General features: G+C 38.2%; 1 protein-coding gene across 2 annotated transcripts in view; it reads right to left on the reverse strand.

Moving 5' to 3' along the window:
* otud7a (OTU deubiquitinase 7A) overlaps positions 1 to 12,246 on the reverse strand; it is an 85,050-nt gene that overhangs the window by 62,077 nt on the left and 10,727 nt on the right. The window lies entirely within an intron of this gene.

Raw genomic sequence — 12,246 nt, forward strand, 5'->3', positions numbered from 1 at the left:
ATGTCTAAAGACAGTGAGGAAAAGAAACCACAAGTTGCAGTGAAAGTGAGTTTTTATTATTAATTTAGGACTGGAGTTTAATTCAGTGCTTTTTGTGCATCCATAAAAAATAATTATTTCTATCTATCAATCTATCTATCTATCTAATTTAGTTAGTTTATATTTATATTATATATAAGTACTTATGCATTATTTTTTTATGAATTCCCAAAAAGCACCAAATTGAACCACAGTCATAAATTAATAATATATATTCTTGTGTGTGGGTGTGTATGTTGGGTTCTTTTCTGTTTTGGACAAACAGTTGTGTAAAATTTTAGTGTGAATTTATATTTCTAACACTCAGTTTGTGGATTTTATTTTAAATAAACAAATAAAAAGGCACTGAGTGAAAAAGTTTGCCCCGCCTGATCCGATTAATCGAATAATAATAATAATCAGTCAACTAATCGATTATGAAAATAATCGGTAGTTGCAGCCCTAATACCAACACAGTGTTAGTTGGTGGGATAGTAACAGAATTCCTTTGGGAAGGCATACTCTAATTAAGTACATTACTGTATCAACCAGTACAGCTGTGACTTTTTATTATCTGTGTCATCTGAAGACATTTATTGTTAGGAAGTACTTCAAACTTCTAACTGTAGTGTCCAAACATACAGATTCATCATGCAGTGAGCACATATGTGACCCCTCTAATGTACTGCAGAGCATATAATTTGTCTTGACAGTGTGGTTTTGCTGACATAGTCATAAACAATGTGAAAGGATAAAAGCGTGGGAGGGCTAAGCTGGGGTAGCGAGGTGAACACTTAGCACCGTCGACCTCAGACACACTCCTCAAGCAACCACAGCACTCCATCCTGTAGAAAATAGCCCGTACCCACTACCTTAGTCATGAGCTGTGAGGCTAGGGTAACATGAGTAGGAGAACACCGATGGTTATGGAAGATGAGAGTTAATAAAACGACTGCGCAAGTCAGCGTGAGGGTGGAAGTAAAAGCATGTTTGATGAGACTCTCCATTGGAACAATTTCATCACACACAGAAGGACAAGGCCTAGTTTATATTTTCGGAAGCACACCTCTGGAGGAAGTGAGTGTGTATCGTAGTTGAAAGAAACACAAACGCACACACACAGACCTGTCTGTAAGTCAGCATGTCCTGTGACTCTAGTTATTGTCTTACATAAACACACAGTAGACACAAAAATCAAATGACTATTTAAAAACGGTTATGACCATTAAGGCTGTTGTGATCATTTTTGACATGCACATCAGATTACTTTTATTACAGAACATTTGAGGAACCAGCAGCAATGTTAAAATACACTGAATGGTATGAAGAGGTGAGGCTGGGGCTGATTTATCTGCAGCCCATAGTGACATTTATGTCAGATGATTACACAGAGTGAAAGCGCCCATAGTTTTTATCTATATTTTGACTGAACTTTTTCAGCTCATTCCGCCAGCACATGTGTAACATGTGAAGGCGAGATATGAAACTGAGAAGGTGCATATGAAACTGTGTTTGTAATGAATGAGAACAAGATGGATTATTTACTCTATCATCCTCGCCCCCCCACCCCCCCGCCCCCCTCTTCCATGGATCTCTCTCTGCAACACTTGCATGTGAAATTCTTAGATAGTGATAAAAACTTGAAAGCTGATTACAAGCACTTGATTTGTATGTACAGTTACTGGTGCATGACACACCCTAATCATAAGGTACAAGAGGAAAGCTGTAAGAACCCCTTCTAGTTCTTTGCAATTAGAAAGAAGCTTAAACAAAATAGCTACTGCTTATCAAGGGTGTGTGTGTGTGTGTGTGTGCACACATGTGTGTATTTCTGTGTAGCCTTGATACACATTAATCCTGGCTACGAGTATAAACAAACTGCATGACTGGGACAAGAAAGTGAGTAAACGGAAGCGTTAATGTTTCTGGTTTCCTGAAAATTGCACAAAAAGTTTCATAAAATGGTGAGATGTAGAAAAATGCCTGTTGTTGTCACTCCTGAAATCCTGTGACTTGAATCCCCATTTAGACTGACATCATGGTAAACAGTCTAGCAGCTCTGTGCTGCAGAGATGAATGGCTGCTTTTTAAGGGTTGTGATTTTGCATCATGTGAGCAATCAGGAGAAGGTGCTGCTGTTGAGCCATCTACTCCCAGAAAATCAGAATATTCAGCTAGTAAGGTATCAGACATATTAATTAAAACTTTGCACCTTCTCAAACCCTCTTTTGGCACTAAAAACCGATGGCTGAGATTTATTTAACAGACGCAAAGGACTTTTAGTGCCTTAAAGAGGCAGTCACTACAGTTACACTTTCATCTCATCTGCTTTAATGAAGGTTCAGCATATTCAGCATATATTGTGCATAGATCACCCATTAGCACCCGTTTTAATTTATCATAGCTAATAGTCAATACTGACTTAATACTGATTAAAAATTGGTGCTATTTCAGAAGAAGTTTTCAAATTTATTTTCATTTATTTTTTTTGACCGGAAAAAAACTACAATAATATAAATTAATTGTGAATGTATATGAATTTATTTTAAAATGTTGTGAAGTCCCAAATCAAAAGGAGAAATCCTAGCATTGTCAACTCTTTGCTGCGCTTTACTTTCTGGCCTCAGGCTCTTTTCACCTCAGTTGCTTAAATGTCAAAGTCAGTCTACTGCACTGCCTGTAGTTCTGAGGTGACGGATTATTGATATTTTTCAGCTTTGCACACTGCAAAAGACATAAATCACCAGTTATGTATTTATATACAGTTCACTGCAATTACAGAAAAAAACCTAAACATCGGTTGGAATTTAGACACAATGATTTCTTTATAGTCATCTCATGGAGCCTTCAAAAAGCTAAAAAGTAAACCGGATAGTAGGATTTATATTTTAATAAGTGACATCGAGTCATACACAGACAAGTGCAAAGATGGACATCTTCTCAAATATCATTCAGCAACGTACTTATATAATTTAATAATGATATATTGTGTGTGCGGCATGGGGAATCTCACATCTTGAAATTTCAGGCATTTTCTACTACATAAACTACATAAAACTACAGGTTTTTCTGAACTGAAATTTGCTTCTCTTTTGCATATCTAAATCAGAAGCAAAGTCAAAGCATTTTAAGTCTGGTTGCCTCCAAAAGTGAAAAAGTAGAAAATTGCATTTAAATTTTCCAGTCCAATTCCACTGAAAGGCACCAACACACTGATTGGATAAAGCAGGTTTGCCTTGCGCCTCCAGGGTTGGGGGTTCGATTCCCGCCTCTGCCCTGTGTGTGGAGTTTGCATGTTCTCCCCGTGCTTCAGGAGTTTCCTCTGGGTACTCCGGTTTCTTCTCCAGTCCAAAGACATGCATTGTAGGCTGACCGGCATCTCTAAATTGTCCGTAATGTGTGTGTGATTGTGTCTTGCGATGGGTGTCCCCCGCCTTGTGCCCCAAGTCCCCTAGGATAAGCCCCAGGATCCCCATGACCCTGTGTAGGATAAGCGATACAGAAAATGGATGGATGGATGACCACGAAAAACTATGACTACCTTTATATCAACCTTTGTTAATCTGCCTCCTTATCTACAGTCCTGTGAAAAAGTATTTGCCCCATCCTGATTTCTTCTGTTTTTGTGTACATCTCATACTAAACTGTTATAGAAATTAAAAGAAAATTTAAGACAAAACAAATGCAACCAGAGTAAAGACAAAATACAGTTTTTAAATTCTAATAATATTTATCGAAGCAAAAGCATTATCCAATACCATCTGGGCCGTTGTGAAAATGTATTTGCCCCTGTAGTTACTAATTCCCCAAATCTATGAAACTGCATTCATAATTCAGCTGGACTAGACACAACCAGGCCTTAGGATTGCTGTGATAGTTGGTGTTCCCATTGTTACACGGTGTTCGGCCGCACACTGATTACATCACATGTCCACCGCGGCACCGCCCCCACTGTCGTTTTGCTTTTTTTATATTAATAAAAATCACTTAGTTCCGTTAGAGAACGGACGATATAATTAAAAATGGAACATGTCTGTTGAATTCAGCATGAGCCGAATGAGTTAGAGTCGCAGCACAGATCAGATTTCATTTATCACGTAACGAGAGTGACGTACAGACCTACAGACCTCTCTTGCATCAATAAGGGTCACTGTTCATGACTCCATTATCAGAAAGACACTGGGCAAAAATGGCATCCATGGAAGAGTGGAGAGGTGAAAACCACTGCTAACCCAGAAGAACATTAAGGCTCGTCTGAATTTTGCCCAAACACACCTTGATGATATTCAAACCTTTTGGGAGAATGTTCTCTGGACTGATGAGTTGAAAATGCAACTCTTTGGAGGACAGGGGTTCTGTTACATCTGGCTGAAACAAACACAGAATTCCACAAAAAGATCATCATAAGTGTGGTGATGTGGGGATGCTTTGCTGCTTCAGGGCCTAGGCAACTTGCAATAATTGAGGGAAACATGAATTCTGTTCTCTACCTGAAAATCCTAAAGGATTTTCCGGTCTTCAGTCTGTAAGTTGAAACTCAAGCACAACTGGATTATGCAGCAAGACAATGATCCAAAGCATAGGAGTAAATCCTAGTCCTAGAAGTAAGTGAAAGACTGATCTCCAGTTATCAGAAGCGTTTGGATGTAGTTATTGCTGCTAATGGCGGCTCAACCAGATTTTAAGATTAAGGGGGCAATTAGTTTTTTCACATTGGTGATAGGTGTTGTATAACTTTTTTGCTTCAATAAAAAAAAACTGTATAGTGTGTTTACTCAGGTTGCCTTTGTTTTATTCTGTATTTCATTTTAAGATCTAAAACTATTTAGTAAGAGACATACAAAAAAACAGAAGAAATACTTTTTCACAGCACTGTACCTACCGGGATCTTTGCAGAAAACCTACAGTAAGTAAATTTTGAAATTTATAAAAAACATTTCTACATCATTTTGGAGAAATATATTTATGTTTTCTTAAAATAGAAGTTTCAAAGTATGTTCAGTGCCTCCTTCTTGGTCTTGAAGTTACTATGACAAAAATTGCAGCTTGCTGTGAAACTGCAATGTGTAAAACTCTTTGTCCTGAAGACGTTCTAGTGTAGGAAAACCTAAGGTAAGTGTAAATAATTGTTTAATGGCTAAATTAATTGTGCTCTCGCTACCATCTAGTACTAAACAATATGTCAGTTTGGGAATGGGTTGCAAAGGATTAGGAAGTGGGTTGCAAAGGATTCCATCCTACAGGATCATAAGCCCATGGGGTCGGATCACACTAGTGCTCATGCACCTGCCTGGCTTTTGCCGAGTAATAATGCTCGATGACGCAGCTGCACATTGCAGCCTCACAATTTGTCGACTCACTCCAAACAAACATACTTTCCCCCCAATACAGATGGTCTTTTGTTGGTGAAATTTGATACTCTAATCTATTTATCCATTTCCAGAAGCATTCAACTGAAACAATACATGAATTATATTCTTATTGTTTGATTATATTTAACATGCATGATTGGGGAAAAAAAGCACACACATTATTGTGTGGGCCATACACAAATCTATAATGACTGAAAGAACACTTAAACCTATCATCCTACTTCGTCTTATTTTGTGTCTTAAATGTGTTACACAAGGCGCCCATGCTGTGTGATAGCTGATAAGAGAGTAGGCAGAGCCGCACAAGGCACAGAACCGGATACCAACTGGATGCCAAGCTCACCAGATGGAACGGTCACTATGCTGCATCATCCCCCTTCACCAAGCCCAGATCAGTGCCAGCATTTCAGACAGACTCGAAAACACAGTGTAATAATGCTGATAGCATAATGACTCCATTTGTTAATGTTTGACAGAATTTTGCAAACCTCATTAGCAGGAGTGGAAATGTCACAAATGAACCAGTTCAAAAGTTCACTTATGCTTTTTTATTAATACCATGTGTTGTTACCCGGATGATCAATGACTGTTTTTATGTTTTGTTTTTATGTTAAGTTCATGAGTGCCTTGTTTGTCCTGAGTAGTTAAACTGCCCACTGTTCTTCAGAAAAATCCTCCAGGTCCTGCACATTATTTGGTTTTCCAGTTACCTGGATGATCAACAGTCGTTGATCATCCAGGTAACAACATGCAGTATTAAGAATCGAGCATATGTAAACTAGTTAATTTGTGTAAATTCAGTTATTATTGTGTCTTGTGGACTACACGCAAATATCTGTTATGTGAAACAGTTTATTCAGGGCGGTACTAAATAAAAAACAACATGCAATTTTTATGATTCCATTTCGCAACATTTTGCATTTGGCCGATTCTGCAAGGTTTCTGCAATCTTATGACCTCAACTGTACAGATAACTACAAATATAATAACAAAACCCATGAATACAGTCTCACTGACATTCTTCAGCACATAGACATAAAATAGACATTAAAATACATTTTAATATGTAACTCCTTGTTGCTTGTACTAATGCATAGCAGGGTCCAAACAGACAACCGAGCCAAATATACCGGATATTAAAAAAACAGCAAGGCTTGCAAATTGATAAAGTTTTGAGTGATGGTTTCAGATGGTCAGGTTTTAAACTGACGGTCAGGGGCTGAACAGTCTGAGCTTTTACTGTAATGGCTAATCTCATCACCAGACTTACGGATCGACACATTATCCACTTGCACACTTCCCGACTGGTGGCATGTGCATTTTCATGTGCTATAGACAGAGAGAGAGAGAGAGACAGAGAGAAAGAGAGAGACTGTGATCTGATTTAGGATGTGTGTTACATGACCGATGAGGTAAGAAGCTAAATTAGATTACTGGGCTGAAAAACAAGTGCTTGCCAGTGAGAGAAATCTTTATAGATTATTAGTCAGTAACACTTCCGCTATGAGTTCTGTATTCATAATACATGATACAATAAAAATTTTAAATAAATGCTCATATGTAGTTATAGTTACATGCATTACAATTTTTAAAACATGAGCATATCATGTTACTTAATGCATTATAATATTGGTTCATTAGAACTTTAGTGACAGTGTAGTAATAATGCTGTAATGAGCTATAATAAAGCTCCGGAGTAGTAACTGTACCACAACTTATATGTATTATAACCCATACCTTTATTTTCTCAGATCTTACTTACGTCTAGTAATTAAATAACAAATAATATACAATAGAGCAGGCTGTTGTTGGAAAAGCTGATTATTTTCCTATAACAGTATGTCCTAAAGAGTTTATTCCGCTTATAACACAGTAATTTGCCAACAATGGCATTGTTTTATTTATTAAAGAATGGCGTCATAACTTTTATCAGTTTAAAAAAGTTACATTTAATGCTGTGAAACAAGTGATTCTGCTGTAGTTCATGTAGTCATTTGAGGTAGTATTAAGACAGATAAAAATGCAGCTTTCGTCCTCCATCATTGAACGTAAAGGAATAGCCCTACCTGTTAGAAAGCACTGACTCTTCCCGTAAACATCTCCTCTAATTGTACACCATATCAACAATATGTTTTTGTTAATAAACAAACATATGTTAGTCCGTTTATTAGGACGTGTCCTACACATCCCTGTGAATGAGTTGCTACTATAGAAGCAATAATGTAATCTTTAATAAGTCATCTTTATGCCTATTCATACACATAATGCATAAACTGTTAGCATAAACCAAATCCAGTGGTAGTCTGGTTCATCCTAGAACAGTGTTCTGTTGATATATATATATATAATAAGGACAGAGGAAAAACCCACTGCTCAAGATCTATGTACAGCACAACGCAGTTTATGTACTTTATTTGCATGCTGATGTATCCCTTCACTGTTTGATCACACACCTTCCTCACTCAAACGGTCAACTTCAGAGCTCACACTTCCTCTGAACACAGTACTGGGAAAACCTGTTCATAAAAACAATGTTTTCCTCTAACTTTCCTCTTTACGTCCTTGACTGTGTGCAGGTCACGACTCCTCCTCAGTGCACTCGCAGGAATGTGTTTGATCACAGAGAAAAAATATGTTTGAGTCTGCATTTAGGAATATACTAGTGGCTTAAAATGCTTAAATACTGAGTGGAAAATACGACTGACCCGCAGGGATGAAAGTGAGCCTTTTCAAGCCCAGTAATCTCCTTTATACTCGTACACACAGTGGTCTCGTAAAAACACAATGGGAATGCAAAATGCTTGCTGTCTAAACGAACAACACTTTCATGAATAAAGAATATACCACTTATAATGTGCAAAGAATTAGTAGTAGCAGTAGTTCTGTAGTATACTGGTAGTATGGTATTATTTGCAGTGTGGTCTTTACACCAAAAATTAACATGCATTAATATGTAAAGCAGAGACAGAGTAATACATTAACCGTATGACATATGGTTTGTGGGATATCATGGTATACACAGACAAATTTGTAGTCATAAAAAATGCCATTATGTACCACACAACATTGGTGTGCTTACGCAAATACTATATAGTTTGCTTATGGAAAGTAGCATTGTTGTTTTTTTAAACAGACAGGATCACTCAGCTTTTAGCAGTTTATCAGCAAAATAAGAAATTCCATTTTCATCAAATATGTTTGTTCATTAAATTGTAAGCTGATTTGAAAAAGCTGGACGATATCCCAGGAGACATAGCACACCAAGAAACATAACCATATAAGCATTAATTTTAAACAAATTTAAAAGTAAAACTACTTTTACTTAATGCCACCATACTTTAACAGTCGCTTACTGCAACTTGCCTCCTCCTTATAATTGTACTGTTGTCAGTGTACATAATGAGAAGTAAAGATGACACAAAAGGAATATTAATGGAATATGATAATATTACACAAAGCAAAAGAGGTGAGAGAAATACGTTTTTAAAGGCCTCTGCTTGAGAGAAGCAGATTCAATGACTGAATTTCAATGCAGTGTGTAAGAAAGCACAGACCTATTTAGCCAAGGAATCAATCACTCACTCCCCATCTCTCCTCACACAGCTACAATGGCAGGCCTGTCTGTGTGTGTGTGTGTGTGTGTGTGTGTGTGTGTGTGTGTGTGTGTGAGAGAGAGAGAGAGAGAGAGAGAGAGAGAGAGAGAGAGAGAGAGAGAGTTCAGAGTGATGTAAAGAGCCGGAAGGCAGCATTAGGAAGAGGATATGTTATGTGTTTCTTTCTCTGTCTTTGTTCAGATCTACATGATCCACAGCAATCCAATGTGATGATGTCATGTGGGAGAATTCCATACAAAGGAACAGCCATTAACCTTGAGAAAATGCGAGTATCAACTATGTTCACTATCCGATTCTTACAAATATAGATCTCTCTGTTCACTGGACCCTAATGGGTAGACAAAATAAAACCTGCTAATTAACACATCAGCCCCGTATGTGGGCTTCATATTGACAGCTTTTGTTGTGAAATTTGACTTAGTTAGAAAGTTAGTTAGGCCTGAATACATGAAATTCACTACATATTAAGAAATGACTGCTTGATTACTTAGTCTGGGTTTTAAATAACTGTATTTTAATTGAGTCTTTCTTTCACCCAATACTTTTGACTTTTATGTTCTAATCCATTGCCAGACATTACAACACTATATTTCTCCATGATAATATATTTGTAAAGGCATAACCCTGCTGAAAAAAGTCCAGTTTAGTCTGACCAACCACCAGATCCCAAAACTCAGTAGACCAGCGGGTAAGTTATTTTCCAGCTTCCTTATTACTTGATGCTTGTGCATGTTCTCCGCGTGCTTTGGGGGCTTCCTCCGGGTACTCCGGTTTCCTCCCCCAGCCCGAACACATGCTGATTGTCGGTAGTGTGTGAATGTGTGTGCGATTGTGCCCTGCGATGGATTGGCATGTCCAGGGTGTCCCCCACCTATTATATATTTTATCCCTGTAATAGGCTCCAGGCTCCCCGTGACCCTGTGTAGGATAAGTGCTATAGAAAATGGATGGATGGATGGATTTCTACTTGCCTTACTGTTGTGTTAATTTCTTAAATATTACCTGTCTATGATGTAGCATTAGTAGCTGCAATTTAGAAACTGTTTCCTTTCTACCAGCACTTGCCATCTGACAAACATGGTCTACCCATTTGAGCTGCTCGGTCTGTGTTTTGGAAGCTGGTAGCTGGTCAGAACAAACTGGATTTTTCAGCAGGGTGACTTTGGCATCAGATGCTGAAGTCAGCTTCAGGTAATTGATCTAAATTCCTATCAAATCTAAGCTTTAACATGTGACAGCGAGAATAATATCACTGTAATATATGTTATCACATACATTTTGTACACTTCATCAGGGTGGTTTGTATTGTGACTGCTAGCTGTTAGCTTCCAACTAGCTTCTATCATCAGAGTTACATTTACATTTACATTTATTCATTTAGCAGACGCTTTTATCCAAAGCGACTTACAATTGAGTAGTTAGTAGCATACTATCTACGATTTGAGACATTAGGAATAAAGCTGTTGTTAGGCTAAGTTAAAATTTTCCCATGTTCCTTGATTCTTTGCTGAAAGAGTCACCTATTTACAATCACTGACTAAAATCAGTGTGATTTGAGGCAGAGGTCCTTGTTGTACTTCGCAGAGTTTTTTTGGGATTGTTGCAGCCAAAAATGCTTGATTTTGATGTGGCTTTTTTCCCAAAAAATTTGCACTGCAAACTGCAGAGTTTTTTCGTTTTGTTTTGTTTTTTTAAACATTTTTGCAGAAAACTACTTGAATTGGCGAAATTGCAATTGCACGGAATTGTCTTTCGCAGTGATGTTTGTTGGTAAATTAGACTTTTTAGGTGTGCTCCTGTTCGATGCACATGATCCGAAGAGGGCTTTGGCTGAATGTGCATTGTGATGACATCACATGACTTGTCTTGGCCCAAATCTACCGAAAATGAATTTTGAAAAATTGCAAGCTCTTCCGAATATTGCGGAGCTTGCTTGATTTTGCATTAATTTCTGTGATCACGAAATCCTGCAGCGCCTGTTTCAGAGTTTATATTTTTCGACTTTAACTTGAAGAATGACGAATTTGACACATTCAAATATTTAACAGATTATTTATTTAGATGGGCAGTTATACTTTTACCCGAGTAAAGAATCTGAATGTTTTTACCACCTCTGGTGAATTTTAAACAGTGGCCAGTAACAATGATTGTCATAAGTGCTCTTCTGGTTAATTTTATCATACACAATCATGCAGCAGCAATGATACAAGCTTCCAATAAAATTAAAGTTGGTCTAGTTTGCTAGATTCAACTCCAACTAATACTCCTATACTGTCTGTATAGGACTGACATCCCAGCCATTATGTCTGGTGTTGTTTCAGACACATTAATCCTGTGAGCTGGTGTGTTTGCGTGTCAATGCTGGCAGATGCCAGTCTCACACAGCTGGGTGTGTTTTCTGGGCCAGCTGATCCCTGGGCTTGCTGACAGCTCCTCACACTGATCCTGCACTGTCAGACACGTGCATGAGCCTTGCTGACACCTATTCACACCATACACAACAAAAAGCTCGCAAGCAAAAAGCTCAAATAGGCCCTATAAGGTGCATTCACTGGTTAACACATCACTGGTTCACAAATCACTGGTTCACACATCACTGGTGCACACATCACTGGTTCACACATCACTGGTTCACATATCACTAGTTCACACATCACTGGTTCACACTGTGGTCTGGTGTCATCACGAACAGCACAAGGGCACTAATCACATGTAGGACTATCATGCATATAAGAGCTGGATATAGGTTGTAAAGCTGAATGAGTGTGATGGGATCATGTTTAATGAATTACGTGAAAAAGCCACACGGCACAGGGAGGCATGATAAGTAAAATTAATTGTTAGCAATAAGCAAACACTTAAAGACTTAAACACTTAATTTCACTCCAGCTCATGTCCATGTGTTGGAATGACAATGACAATCCTTGAATCTTTGAAAGCACTCAAATCCTTCTCCAGCACAGCCTCAGGTCTCAGCTCTCTGCTGATTGGCAACAGTCGGAGCTGAGGAACAGTCAGAGCAGTTACACATTTAAACGAAGCGGTGGGGTAAAGCAGCACTGCCAGACCTGAGTCTCTTTCTCTTTCTCACTCCTGTCCTATTTCCTAGCATTCGGCCTCCTCAAAAGGAAACAAGTCTGCACCAGCTGCTCCCTCAGGGCCACAGAGACAATGAGACAGAATGACAATTATCAACCAAGAAAAATATTCAATGTGATGCATTCAGTGATACTGAAGTGTCT

This window comes from Ictalurus furcatus, chromosome 14, assembly GCF_023375685.1.
Source record: "Ictalurus furcatus strain D&B chromosome 14, Billie_1.0, whole genome shotgun sequence".
Taxonomy (NCBI): Eukaryota; Metazoa; Chordata; class Actinopteri; order Siluriformes; family Ictaluridae; genus Ictalurus; species Ictalurus furcatus.